Raw genomic sequence first — 15,482 nt, 5'->3', positions numbered from 1 at the left:
TAGCAGCAGCGGCTCCTCTGCTAAGTAGGGAGGAGTCTCACCCCACTGCTTTTCAGCAGTGCAAACAAATAATAATAATAAGATAGTAACACGATTTTATTATCATTTCATTTTTCTGTGCTCGAGACAGTTTTGAGGTGGGCGGGGCTTGGCTGTTGTCACAGCCAGCAGGGGGCTAGTGGTTGGTGCACTTAAGAGAGCATGACGGTTTGGCGAACTGTCTTGGGCGGCCGAAAAAGTCATGCACATTGAGCATGTTCTCCACCCGGCTGTATTGCAAAGCCTGGGTGGAGAACATGCATAGGCTTCCACTACCTGTCTGACCGCCGAACCACACTACTCAGAGCAATCTCAATGCTGCTTTCATGCTGGTAACAGCAGCGTCGTGATTCATTGTTTTTTTACCCCACTCTCCCTGCCCACCACTACTGCCCCAGAGCAGCAGCCACTGGACAATAGTATGGTTTTCCACCATGCTCCCCTCCCATCCTCCTTTTATATACAGAAGCAGGGGACAGGGAAGTGGGACAACAAAGACCACAGTGTCTTTTGGAAGGAAATGGATTCAGATCATAGTGGACCGACCCAGAAAGAATACCTGCTAAAAATGAGCAGTCAGAGAATGTCATTAACATTGTAATCAATTAAAGTAAAAAAACACGAGGCATTTCCTGTACCCCAAGTGATTACATTTTTAAACTCAAAACGCAGATGGTGGAACCTCTAAGGAAACTCAGGTTGAGAGTGTTTTAGTAAGACAACAAATAAAGGAAGAGGAGAAATACCATAAAATACCCTGGCCGTCTCAATCAGTCCCCATTTATACCGGAACACACAAAATGTCCCCTGAGGTACTTGCGTTTGAACAGGCAGTTAACCTCAAGATTGATATGCTCAAGGACATAGGGCAAAAAACATTCCAAAATGTCACAAGGGAAGAGAGCGTGGCCTGAAGGGAATTGTCAGGCAACTCTTCCATTGTCATAAAACCAGCAGAAATAGGTGGTGCCGTGGCCATACAACCAGAAGTAATGTATCATGAGGCAGCACCTTAAAGATGAACAAAATTATAAACATTTAACGAAAGATCCCATGACTGACATTATGGAGGAAATATAATTTCTAGTCAGTAGTGGGAAGGAAATCTCTGGGTCACCAAAGCAGAAGACGAGCTTCTGGGAAATAAACAAACACGGGTCTCCTATTTCTACATTGTTCATAAGGTGTTCAAGAACAAAAACACCCACTTCCAGGGCGCCTGATCATCTCTGGCATTGGCTCCACCCTCAAACCACTCAAAGTTTTTTTGTTTTTTTCGTGAGATCACTAGTACTAAGAATGTCAATGTATTTAAAAGATAGAAAGCATATACTCATGAGGTTAAACCATATGATGAGTTATTGATTAGCATAGATGTCGAGTCCTTATATACCAACATCCCTCAGAAATCAACTTTGAGAGTTGTTGCTAAATTTATCCCAACAACTACGTGGTAATTCACCACACCTCCAGGCTTAATACTCAACTGTGTTCTTATGGCCTTAATTAGGAATTATTTTTACTTTGTGTATGAAAGTGGGTTCTTAGTAGTGGTAAATATATATATGTGTATATATATATATATATATTACCTACTGGCGGTCGCCAGTAGGTAGTTATAGTTAGGACCCTGTTTCCATAGGAAAACCGCAACATTCTATTTGGAATAACTTTGGCGCCGGTCGACGAATCCTCGCGAAATTTTCAAAACTAATGGGGCGCTACGCTCCGCTCCTACCCTGAAAGTCTCGGGGGGATTCGTCAAGCAGGGGCTGAGATAAAAGGGGGGTCCCAAAACGCGTTTTTCCCATGCATTTTTCCATAGAACCTTTAGACACAGCTACAGCCCGAACGGCTGAACAGAGTTCCTTGAAATTTGGCAGAGAGGTAGTCTACAGGTCAAGGAAGTGCCTTTTGTAGGTTTGGTGTAAATCTGTTCAGTAGATTCTGAGAAAATAGCCTTTAAATCAATATATATATCTGAGCCAGCGTACGGTGCGTTTACGGTGCGCTTACCGTACGCGTACGGTGGCGTGCGCGAGCGCGATTCTGATTGGCCCTTAGATCTTAGTAAACATTCGAATCGGTCGAAACCTGGAAGCGGCGGCCGCCATTTTCTCTCTCGCACTCTGACAGGGAGTTGAAAAACAAAGTGCAAATCATGTAAAGGGGCTGTTTACACAGCTCCCAAGCACCTAGCCATGTCGAGGGAGTCCCCAACGATCCCCCAAGTGAAAAAAGGCAATTTTAATTTTTTCGAAAATTTCGCCGATTACGCTTACCGTACGCGTACGGTAAGAAATAATAAAAAAAAAAATATATATCCACATTCTCCCCACCCCGTGTGCAAAAGGCGCCCGAAGGGCACCTTTTGTGCATGGCTCATCAGAGATAAACAAAACATATATTTTACCTGTCACAACGATGCTCATCATATGACCTCCATGTGCGCACGGTGCGCGAAGCGCATCGTGCGTCCATGGCCCATCTAGCGTAACGTGGGCACGCGGTGCGCGAAGCGCACCGCGTGCTCACTGTGCGCGCACAGTGCACGAAGCGCACCGTGCGCGCACGGAACGAACTGCGTTAAGTGGGTGCGCACGCCACAAATGGCGTAAAGTAACTTAGCATTTAAAAAACCGTACAAATTCACTGAAAAAACCATAGGTTTCACACACGTTATAGTTAGGAATTAGCATTTAAAAAACCTTTCAAATTCACTGAAAAAACCATAGGTTTCACACATGTTATAGTTAGCTGTACATTTCACTCGTAAAAAACCAATGAAATTCCCCCGTTATAGTTAGTGCAGGCAACTATAACTCACGCGACCGCAATCTTCTGCTGATGACATATGTGTCTTTATGAAAAAAAAATATTTGTAATATATGTATAGCTAAAATTTAATGGAAGAAGACATGGGCAAATAAGTGTCTAAATACAGTATTAGCATCAGCAGAGGATTGCGGTCGCGTGAGTTATAGTTGCCTGCACTAACTATAATGGGGGAATTTCATTGGTTTTTTACGAGTGAAATGTACAGCTAACTATAACATGTGTGAAACCTATGGTTTTTTCAGTGAATATATATATATATATATATATATATATATATATATATATATATATATATATATATATATATATATATATATATATATACCACTACTAATAACCCACTTTCCAACATTTGGTGTTCAGCGTTGTGGATGAGGATTTGTGTTTAAAAAGTACACCTTTCAGTAAAGGTAATTAGGATTTAAAAAATCCTCTAAATTGTCTTACAACATAACTTTTGAGTTTGATTTTTGGAATTTGGACTAAACTGTTTTTAATTCTTTGTTTTGATTTTTCCAAAACTGTTCCAAGTCTGTTTTGCTAGTGATTTTGACCCAAAACTAGGGAGCCATGGAGCTAGTCCTAGCTATACCGCCTAAACTCAAGGGGCCCGATTCACAGAACTAACTTAAGACAAAATCCTAAACTTACTACCATTTTCGTATTCACAAAAGGCACTTACGCATTTTGGTATTCACAGAAGACACTTACTCACTTCGGTATTCACAGAAGTTAGGAGTCCTAACTTTAGGACTCCTAAATGCCTTCTGTGAATACCGAAAGTCTTAAAATTAGGATTTGTCTTTGCTACTTACTTTAGGATGCTTTTTGTGCCATCTATTTAGTTATCTTGTCTAGTTATAGATGTCGCCGGTATGTAGTATCTATATATATATATATATATATCACTTCTGAAATGTTAATACATTGATAATTAATTTTCTCATTTTTAGTCCTTATGATTTATTATAATAAATCCTATAGGCATTATACTAATTCATCTATACCAACCTAGCTTACACAGGAACATTTCGCGATTACTGTTTTCATTGTCCCCCAAATGCGTCAATCTGTTTGGCAAAAATTGTAGAATCCTATATGTACAAATAGAAAACATATGTAGAGACCTATGATCGCACCTAGATAATTTTATGTCTAGCTCAACACTACTTTCATTACAATAACTATAAAATGAAATTAAAATATGCATTCACCTAAAGTTTCATATGTAGCCGTGTCTTTCTTCTTTAGGTACGTGGTTTATGATTTCTAATCAGCATACTCATTTTCCATAGATCTGTTTTTTTAATTTAAAGGCCACTGTAAACACAAAGTGTTATATGAGAGAAAAAAAAGGGAAAATTAGCCCTAATTGCGAGCCACTCTCAAATAAGAGCCAACCAAACTTTTATCTATATGCTTTTATATAGCATCTCTTTATCTCTCCACATGGCATTAATTGTCATTTTATGTGACCAATATCATACCAAACTCTACATGGTTTTTAATTAATTTCAAAGCTCCTAAGATATACCTACTAATGGCCACGTAGCCAAAAATAAATTTTGTTGTTATAACTCTATTTCACCACATGTATAGTAAGTTGGTGAACCATTTCTACTGGCCCCAAATGTCTGAAAAGGTAAAGGAGTTTTGCAGTTACTGTGCCACCTGTCTGGCCAGTGGCAAGGCAGGGAGCAAGACAAAGGCCCCCTGCCAGTGGTCGGGGTTTCCTTTGAAAGGGTGGATATGGACATTATTGGTCCCCTGGACCCACCTACTCATCAGGGAATAGGTATATCTTGGTGGTAGTGGACCATGCCACAGCTACCCTGAGGCCATACCTCTTAAAACCATAGATTCTCCTGCAGTGGTTAGGGCACTGCTGGGTGTGTTCACCGGAGTTGGTTTTCTGACAGAGGTTGTGTCAGATAGGGGCACAAACCTTCTGTCCAGGTATCTGACTGCGATGTGGGATGAAGGTGGTGTCAACTACAAGTTCACCACCCCCTACCACCTCCAGATAAATGGTCTGGTGGAGAGGTTCAACAACACCCTGAAGGGCATGATCAATGTGTAGTCTGAGAAACTCTGGAGGAGATTTCTCATCTCATGCCTACTGTTTGCATACTGGAAGGTCCCACAGAATGGGGGTTTGTTTTATTCCCTTTGAGTTGTTGTTTGGGTACCCTGAGGATCCATTGTGCCTGCTGAGAGAGTCTTTTGAGAAGCCTCTCAAAGAAGGAAAGGATAATGTCAATGTTAATGTTAGTTATGCTTATAGAGCGCGAACTGATACCCGACGGTGTCCTGGCGCTATGAGAAGACCTACTGTGGACTAGAAAGGTGGGAGCCGGGGCACCTGATCAGTTAGAGAATAGCCATGTTTTTAAAGCCTTTCTAAAAGGCAGAGGGTTAGGTATATGTCTAAGGGCTAATGGTAGAGCATTCCATGATTTAGCCGCATTGACCGTAAAGCTCCTACTGCCCCAGGTGGCTTTTTTGATCTGAGGGACATTAATGAGTTTTGCGTCAGCTGACCGCAGTGCTCTCTTGGGAAGGTACCAGTGAAAGCATTTTTGTTCCATGAAGTGCTCTGAATGCCAGACACAGAGATTTAAATTGAGTACGTTCACTGACTGTAAGCCAATAAAGTTGTTTGATTTTATCAGAAATAGACTTGTACTTTGGTGTAGCTGTAAGTAGTCTGGCTGCAGCATTCTGCAGCATCTGTAGTTTATTCATTGAATCTTTATGGATCGTGAGATACAGACTATTACACTAGTCTAATCTAGACATTATAAGGGCCGAAACTACTGTTTGTTGTGCATCCTTTGGCAGAAGAGGCATTATTTTTTTGCAGGATTTAAGGATGAATGAAGTAGAAGAGGCAATGTAATTAGCCCGGTTCCTGAGACTCCGTTTATTGTCAATCAAGACTCCCAGATTTTTGACCTTCTTGATTGGCGTGGGTAGAGCTCCCATCTCCACCGGTCAGCAACTAGGAGTCCAAAGTAAGATTGTTACCAAAGAGCACTACCTCCGTTTTACCAGAGTTAAGCTTCAAACAATTCTGGGCCATCCAGACTCCCACAGCTTTCATACATTCCTGCAACCTAGACGCAGTATCATGTATGTCTCCTGGTAATAATGTCACCACAATTTGGGTGTCATCAGCGTAAGACGTAAGGGTGAACCCAAAGGTCTGAATCAGGGGGGGCCAGTGATGATACATAAATATTGAACAGCGCAGGTCTCAATGATGAGCCCTGCGGCACCCCGCATGGCAAGGAGAAAGATTTGGCTTTGAAATCATCCAAGGTCACTGTTTGACTTCTGTCAGTAAGAAACGATTTAAGAAGATTTCACGCAGTATCTTTATCCCTATCTCGCCCAATCGGTCCATCAACAAAGCGTGATGGACTGTCTCAAAAGCAGCCGAGTACGGGGATGAGCTAAAGAGTTTGCTATTTTAAAGAGCTCTTAAGGAGAGTTTTTGGCTGATTTGATTTTATTACTAAAAAAAACTTGGTTATTGTTTTTAAGTAATTGTTTATAGAGTGCCAGCCCCTTTTTATCATTTTCCTTATATCCCTTCCTCCAAGTTCTTTCCAGGTGTTTGCAGGCCAGCTTTTGGTCCCTCAGTTCCCTTGAATACCATGGTGAGGAGGAATGCTGTCTAGTGTGCCTGAGGCATTTTACAGGTGCTAGTTTGTCCCCTGCAGCTTCTAGCCATTCGGTGTATGATCTGGTTGCTTCATCCAGATTACTGGGAGTGGGGGTCATAGTATCAATTAGCGTTTGATGTAGATCCTCTGCTTTTATCTTGTTCTCAGAGTTTTCTCAGAGTGACTTATGGATAAATTTGGCACTGTGCGTCCCGGCACCGAGAGCTCAAAAAAGACTGCTAAATGGTCTGACCAGGCTAATGGCAAGATCCTAGTAAAGGAGAGCTGTGAGTTATTGCCGTCTAGAGTGTGACCAGCTTGATGAGTAGCACCCTTGACTATTTGCTCGAAATTTCCACCTTCATCAAGTCGAGCAGATTAAGGGTGTCTGGGTCAAGGGGCATTTCAAGGTGATAATTAAAATCTCCTAGAATAGTATAGGAGTTAGTACAAATCCCCCTTTCTAGTATACTACTTAGTTGTGATGGAAAGCGGCCTCTAAGGCCTGGTGCTCTGTATAAAAGGGTGCCTCTAGACGTGTAATGGTGTGAGAGGTGGAGACTAAACTCGAGTGCTTCACAATCCTCAATGACTAGAGGATTAAAAGATGCTGTGATAGGCTTATGGTAGATGACCACTAGACCCCCCCAGCGTTTCTGTTGTCTGTTAAGTGTGTGACAGAAATAGTCCGGGGGAGTGGCCTTAACGAGATCGGGTTCGGACGCCATGTCCGTCTACAGTAATAAACGTTGCATGTATTTTCTCCTCACTAATGAGGGAAGCGATTTCTAAACTATGTTTGACTAGGGACCTAGCATTAAAGAAAGCAAATTTCCATGGATGGGTAGGGACAACCTTCCAAATAAGGGATTGTTCGAGTCTTCTGTCTACTATGGGCTGTACAACAAATTACGGTATATCGACATCACATCCAGGACAGTTAGAAAAGCCCCTAGAATGTGCCACATCAAGAGAATAGATGCGACAACTATGATTAGTATTATTTAAATTAAGCTTTCTCAAATCCTCACCTGAGTATCTTATTCTTTTTTCCATACCTGAGTAATTTGGTGCAGGGGGGCTGGCGCTGAGCGTGTTACAAGCGCGGACGGGCGCAGACGGGCTTGCCTTTGGCGCACCATTGGCGCACCGGCTGCGCGCGCCGGCTGCGCGCGTATGCTGCGCGCTCACGTCAGCCTGAGCCTAAATAGCGTCAGGGGCATGGGAACTAGCCCGCTGACCTACTACCTTCAAGATGGCCGCCTCAGCCTCGGAAGTCCCGCGAAACACTTGCGGTAGACTTCTAACTGAGAGCAGGAGATGTGCAAAATTAGGCAGCAAAGGTACAAAGATTAAAATTATTTTTAAAAGCAGCAGCGTAAGAGTAGTGCAAAATATAGCAAGTAAAATCAAGAACAAACGTGGGTCACACCCGGCTGAGCCTAAGCAGGACTTCTCAGTGCGCACTCGCGTCAGCATGAGCCTAAATAGCGTCAGGGGCATGGGAGCTAGCCCGCTGACCTACTACCTTCTGACCTAATGTGCTTGACTATGTGCTAGGCTTGAGATCTAGAATGGCAAGGTACATGTACAAGGCAAGCAGAACTGGAGGCGAGCCAGGAACTCATGAAGCACTGGTATGATCTGAAGGATACTATGCCTGAGTTTACGCCAGGACAGTTGGAGTGAGTGTTGGAGCCTGGGGCTTCCCGGGCCCTCCATGACATGTGGAGTGGGCCCTAGCCAGTCCTTTAAGAGAAGGGTGATATGACCATCTGGTCGATCTTGGCACCCCCCGGAGCCCTCATAGGGTCCTGCATGTGAACAGATTTAAACCCCACCATGACAGGGCAGATATGAGCATGTTACTGGTCAATGATATGGGAGTAGAGGAAGAGACTAAGCCAGTGCCCAACCTGCTCCCCAACAATGTGCAAGAAGGATCAGTGAAAGGAGTGGTACTCTCTCTCACATCAACTATACTGGTTGTCTGACCATGTCAGAGTCAGGGGGGACTTTTGGCCGGATGTACAACTCTTTTTTGCGGTTGCAAACGGGAGTTCAGCCCGTTTGTGACCGCAAAAAGGGGTCAAGGCATGTACAAATGCTATTTTGTGAGTCACTGACTCGCAAAATACAGTTTGCGACCCTCGCTATAAGGAAGGGGCATCCCTTCCTAATAGCTAGTCTCAATGCCATGTACAATTGTTTTGTGACTGTATTTGTGGTCGAAAAACACTTGCAGTTTACCACCTACTTCAAGTTAGTGATAAACACTCACAAATGGTAAGGGGTCCCCAGGGATCCCCTTCCCCTTTGTGAGTGTGTGTGAAAAAATTGTTTAAGAGCAGACAGTGGTCGCAGGGACTACTGCTTGCCTTAAAAAAATAAACAAAAATGTTTCATTCTTTTTTTAAAAGCATCCTGTTTACCTTTAAGGAAAACAGGCTGCTTTTTTTTTTTTAAACTGCTTTATTTAAAAAGAGTCACAGACATGGAGGTCTGCTGACCATGTCAGACCACCATCTCTATGAGTGCTAGCCATTCCCAATGGGGTCTGAAATTGCGCTTGCCGCATGTATGTTGATGAGGCATGCAATTAGCAACCCCATTGGGAATCGTAAAGGGTGTCTGAGACACTGTTGTACATTCACTTTAGCGAGTCGCAAATTGCCAGTCGCAATTCGGGGCAATTTGTGACTCGCTAAAGTGAATGGTTGTACATCTGGCCCTTAATGCAGTCACTAAGACTGATGCTCTCCCCATACCTAGAGCTGATGATATCATTGACAGGTTAGGGGCTGCTAAGTACTTGAGTACATTTGACTTGACTTCAGGCTACTGGCAGATTACCCTCACAGATAGAGCAAAGGAGAGGTCTGCATTTTCCACACCAGAGGGACATTATCAGTTCAAGATAATCCCCTTTGTCATAAAGAATGCACCTGCCACCTTCCAGAAGTTGGCGAACAGGGTCTTGTCTGTGTTGGAGCAGTTCAGTGCAGCTTATCTGGACGATATGGCTGTATACAGTTCTACCTGGCGGGATCAATTAAGCCACCTGAGGGAAGTGCTTCAGGCCATGCAGCAGGCAGGCCTGACTATTGAGGCAAGGAAGTGCCAAATAGGGCAGAGTTCTGTGGTGTACCTGGGCCGCCTGATAGGTGGAGGCCATTTACACCCTCTCCAAGCCAAAATGTGAACTATTTTGGATTAGACTGCTCCTGTTACCCAGACTGGGTACTATTGAAAATGTGTTTAAAATTATGGGACCATTGTAGGGCCCCTCACTGAACTGACTGCTAAGAAAAGGTCCAAGAAGGTGGATTGGACCCCAGAGTGTCAAAAAGCTTTTGAACACTCTGAAACCTGCTAAGTGTTTAGCACAGCGTTAAATGAGGAGGGGCTTGATCAGCCAATTGCTATCATTAGCAGGCAACATCTTCCCAGAGAGCAGAGGTACAATGAGAGAGGTACTTTTGCCGTGGTTTGGTCCTTAAAAAAGCTGAGACCATATTTGTTTGATATTAACTTTCATGTTCAAACTGACCACAAGCCTCTCAGATGGCTTATGCAAATGAGAGGGGAGAATCCCATGCTGTTAAGATGGTCTATTTCCCTACATCCACTACATGAGATGGTCTTTATAGTGGAACAGGTCCCTGGGGCAGCCCACGCGAGTGCGGATAGACTTTCCAGGTTTTTCCACTTAGCTGATGAGGACGACCAGGGTGTAGGTTAGTATCCCATCACCTTTCATTTGGGGGGGGCATGCTGCAAAGTCATCCTGTGCCTAGGGCACCCCCATTTTGTCTTACTGGAACGGGTGGTAACCTATTCTCACTGGACCCGATTCACAGAACTAACTTAAGACAAAATCCTATTCACAGAAGTTAGTAGTCCTAACTTTAGGACTCCTAAATGCCTTCTGTGAATACCGAAAGTCTTAAAATTAGGATTTTTCTCAGTTTAGGAGTCCTAAAGTTAGGACTCCTAACTTTACTACTACTAAACTGAGAAAAATCCTAATTTTAAGGCTTTCGGTAGTCACAGAAGGCATTTAGGAGTCCTAAAGTTAGGAGTCCTAACTTTACTACTTCTAAATTGAGAAAAATCCTAATTTTAAGACTTTCGGTATTCACAGGAGGCATTTAGGAGTCCTAAAGTTAGGAGTCCTAACTTCTGTGAATACCGAAATGAGTAAGTGCCTTCTGTGAATACCAAAATGAGTAAGTGCCTTCTGTGAATACCAAAATGGTTGTAAGTTTAGGATTTTGTCTTAAGTTAGTTCTGTGAATCAGGCCCACTGTCCCTGGGCTCTGACTAACCAGGCCCAGAGCTAGTTCTATGCTGAAAAAACGTAGAATTCAGTGAAAATACCTACACGCACTAGGATACACTACGGGTTAGGATACCCTGATTGGCATGACCTCCCTTATAAAGCCCTGGTACATAATAGGACAGGTGGATTAAAACTACCATTACATCCTTAGTATATAATGGGGCATAGCAGTTTAGAGACTAGCAGCCCTTTCTGTACTTGCATGTGTGCACTGCTGAGAGCATGAGGTCATTTTAAAAGCAGCCCTGTGTTGCAGAACTGCGTTTATTAAATGTAAATTGTGCCCAGACTTGACTTTGGTGTGAGGGGCACTCAGACATTGGTAAACTACAATATGATGGCAAATTAGGTACCCCCAGGGTCTAATCTAGGTGGCCCAGGGTGGGGGGTCAGGTACTTATAGGAAGACACTTAAAGAAGAGGTTTTATATGCCTTCACTATAGAGAAGTTGCGCAGTTCCCTTCCCTAAATGTAGTAAAGAGCTTCCAAAAATCGACCTTTGTGCTAAGAGCACTGTGGAGTGGGGATCTACATTATATTTGTATATTCAGGACCCCTAAGGTCGCCCCTTGGTGTCCCAGGGGTAGGGGGGAGTCATGTAGATGTAAGCAGGGTCCTTATAAAAGCAGTTTTATAGGCCCTGGTGTTGGAGAAATTGGACATTTCATTTTCCCCATTGTCAATCCCCAGCCACATAAGTTAACATTGAAATAGTTTATGAATTCATAACTACCGCAAGGGACAAATGAAAAATATCATTTAATGACTTGAGAGAACGGTATTGACAAATCCAGCAAAATGCTGTTGTTGAATTCATCGTAAAGTACAGGAAAGAAGTTATAAGACTCTCTTGTCTGCAAGACAACATTGAGCATTCCAGTGGTCTGCCATGATTGGTCAGAGTTAACCTCTTCAGTGCCCATGACGAGATAGTCTCGTTATGGAGCACGGTTGCGCTGTGCCCATGACGAGACTATCTCGTCATGAACCCCACCCACTAGTGCACCGCCCGGCACAGGAGGGGGAAAGGGCGTGGCACTGAAGGGGTTAAGTGGATTATCCAGGCTGTTTTGCTGAAGTGATAAGTGGCACCTAGGGAGAAAGTCTATTTCTTGTAAGAGGACCATGCTCCACAGGAATGGCAGTGCAGGAGGGAAGTGTCATAAAACACCAGCTTCAAAGGTAGAAGGGGACAGGCAGAGACAGCCAGGACCATCTACCCCCTTCCACTCTGAACCCAACCAGAAGGTATGTTTAAGGAAGGAATTTGCAGATTTATGAGGTAGGGGAGCTATGGAAATAAGCCATCCTGGAGTTTGGTTTAGCTGGCTCTTGTTTCTCTGCTGAGACTTCAGCCATATTGAATTTTGGAAGAATAGTGCTTTCTGGGAGACCAGAATGCCACACTCTGGAGGAAATTGTCATGCTCTGGGGTGTTGCCCTGTACCTCATTGGACAAGAGTGCCCTCCTGGTTGACCCCAGACAACACAGAATAAGTATCTGAGAGGGGAAACAGCCTTTACCACGAAGGCTTTTCTACGCGTTACGTTTACAAAGGTACACTTATCTCGTAAACGTCTTCACAACGCGTATTGCTTCCACGACCGTCTTTATCACGCAAGCAACGTCTTCACGGAAAAATTGCGTCAGTCCTTTTTTAGTGTCGGCGAAGATGTGAAATAAAGGCAAAAAAAAGAAAAAAGGGGGCTTGGGGAGGTCACCCCCCCCCCCAAAAAAAAGTGTGGTAAAGGAAAAATCAATGTAAAGGCTATGCGTAGAAAAATCATTCCGTTGTAACGCATGCGTGGAAAAGGCATGCGTTGCAACGGAATGCGTAGTAACGACATATATTCATCTGAGAGGGGCAAAGCCCCTCAGATCTGCTGCTTGAAACAAGAGAAGAAGAAGGGACCATGCTGGAAGTTTGATTTGCACCAACCAGGCCCTGCACTATGACTGACTGCACCTGCTGCTAAAACTACAGCCCTGGGGACCTAACTTGATTCAAGAGAATTAAAGAGTGGACTCCCTGCAAGCTACAGGTTAACATATATCACCTGGAACATCACCACCAGGAATCCCCAGCCTGAAGTGCGTCCAGTGGATTTGTGAGGGTTTTGTCCAAGTGGATTGTGGGAACGGGTGTCCCAAACTTTCAAGGCCCATTTTGGAGATTCCTGGCCATTGGATTGTGTTTTGAACACTTTGAGATCTCAAAAAGAACTTCAGGAAGAAGTTCCAGAAGTTTGGAGAAGTTTTGAGCAACTTTGGAAAAAAGCTCCATAAGGGGACTAACTCGACCTGGCCAGCAAAGCCGGCGACCCGCAACCGCAAGGCAGTCAGCCCTCCAGGTTTGTCCCGCTGAAAAGCTCTAGAGGTCTGACTTCCAGAGTTTGACCATAAGCTCGTCCAAAGCCAAGCCGGTGAACCCTCACCGAACCCGGCCTGATGAAGAGCATCGAGGGAGCCTGGGAGAAAACGCTCTGTAAAAGTTTCTAAATCTAAAGGTAAAAGACTTGATCTGCTCCAAATGTGAGAGTCAAGCCACCCACCTTTAACTGCGAGCCTGCCTGGAGGTCCGTTTCGTCCCACTGAAAAGCCTCAGAGGTCTGACTTCCGTAGTTTGACTGGGAGCTCATTAAAAGGCAAGCCGGCGGACCCTCACAGAAATAGGACTGGTGGAGAGCCTTGAGGGACCCCAGCAGAAAGAGCTCCAGGAAAGTTTCTAAGTCAGAAGGTAAAAACTGTGACCGAGGCCTACCTCGAGGGGTGGCCATGCAGGCCTCCATCACGGTCAACCTGAAACTTTGACTTTGTCCTGGTCTGCATGATTGTTTTGCAACGAAACATCTTGGCTTAAGAAAATTGACTATGGTTTGATCAAAACCATTTTTAATTGGGAAAGCTTACAGCACTTAATAAAGTCACGTTAATCCTGTAAGCTTTACTGGTTTTTAACGGTGAGCATTATATATTTGTATTCTCACAGGGGTCCAATGGGCACTTGTAAAGACATTATGCACTGACAGCTTATTTACACTTAGGTTTCACTGTCTTTTTCTACTTCATTGGGTTTGAGATTTTCACGATAGTACACACACTTTTCTTTTGCTACATGGATATAAAGTAACCTATGATGATGAGTGGATATGCCGGTGAGTACCAGCCAGCAACCCCCTTGGTGTTACGACCTTGAGGTGCTTTCTCTCCTTTCCCACACTTTTTCTTTGTTGTTTTTGGGTGGGATAAGCTCTATGATGGTTTTATGACAGTGGTTTTATAAAATTGATACACCACAATACTCTGACCAGTGACAGGGAATACACCTATGAGGGAGTTGGAAAGTATTGGAAACCCCGCCGGTGTCGAAGTTGTAGTATTAGGTGTATTTTTGGTCAGGCCAGTTGTTGTTTGTGATGTGTTGAGTGGGGGGCGGCCTGGCCTTTCTCCCCCTGTAGCTCCTATTGTGTTGATGTCTGGAGTTAAGCCTGCCTGCTCGCAGCCAAGCTAACAAGGGTTGAGCATGGGAATAATTTTCTGAGACATATTCTGAGCCCTAGACTGTGCTAGTGGCCTTATTGCCCAGTGGAATATATATATTTACCACTACTAATAACCCACTTCGCAACAGTGTGAAGGAGAACGTTTTCAATAGACACATGGAACATCAACTGGAAGCACATTCACTCCCAGTTTAGCATGTTTGCTTGTGCACTCTTTTCAGAGCACAGATTATCCTATTGAAGAGGTATAGAGATTATATATTTCTCAAACACCTTGTCAGTTAGGCTAAGTTGCCTGGATCCATTCTGCAAGCATAAACTAACATTTCTCTACCTAAGAATCTATCCTGAAGGTGATACTCTAAAAAACAAAGTATATTACAAAATCACTGACAGAAACAGTTTACTCTGATTTGAAACTTTCCACCTCTGCTCACTAACAACAAATCTTCCAGTGGGCCAATTTTTATGCCTGAGGTGCAATTGTACGGCCATCAGGATGTACAATATATGTGCTAAAAAGCTCACTGAAAAACATGAATTAAAAAGCTACCCTCACTGGATCATCAAGAATGCCAGGAAAAGAGCAGCGAATAACAACAGAGATCAACTACTAACTACCCAAAAGGAAAAAGAAAAAGAGCGGTCTATATGTGTGACCATGTTCTGCCCCAGTTCCAACAGAGTAAAAAAAACTGGTGAATAAATAGTGGCATATCTTAACATCAGAAACTTCCAAATAGAGAAACCCATCTTTTATTTTCGGGAAGGGGCCACGTCTCCATAACATTCTTGTTCACACACACCAAAACAGAACATCTACCCTATAGAATTTATCACCAACCAAGGTTTATTAACCTTGCAGGAAATGTGTATCCAAAGCAAGGCGTGACAACGGCAGGTTGCTGAAGAGCAGGGACCCTGTGTGGTCATCAACAAAGGTGGGAAATCTCAGAGTGGGCACAGTCTGTGCCCGGAAAGACCTCGACATCGATCAGATGCTGTCCGTTATCCCACTAGGTTTTGACATAAAAACGTATCTGGAAGTCGGATCTCCTGCGGGGAGAGCCTGCAGCTTGAGCCCGACCAG

This window comes from Triturus cristatus, chromosome 2_2 (assembly GCF_964204655.1).
Source record: "Triturus cristatus chromosome 2_2, aTriCri1.1, whole genome shotgun sequence".
Taxonomy (NCBI): Eukaryota; Metazoa; Chordata; class Amphibia; order Caudata; family Salamandridae; genus Triturus; species Triturus cristatus.
This window is presented reverse-complemented; position numbering follows the sequence as displayed.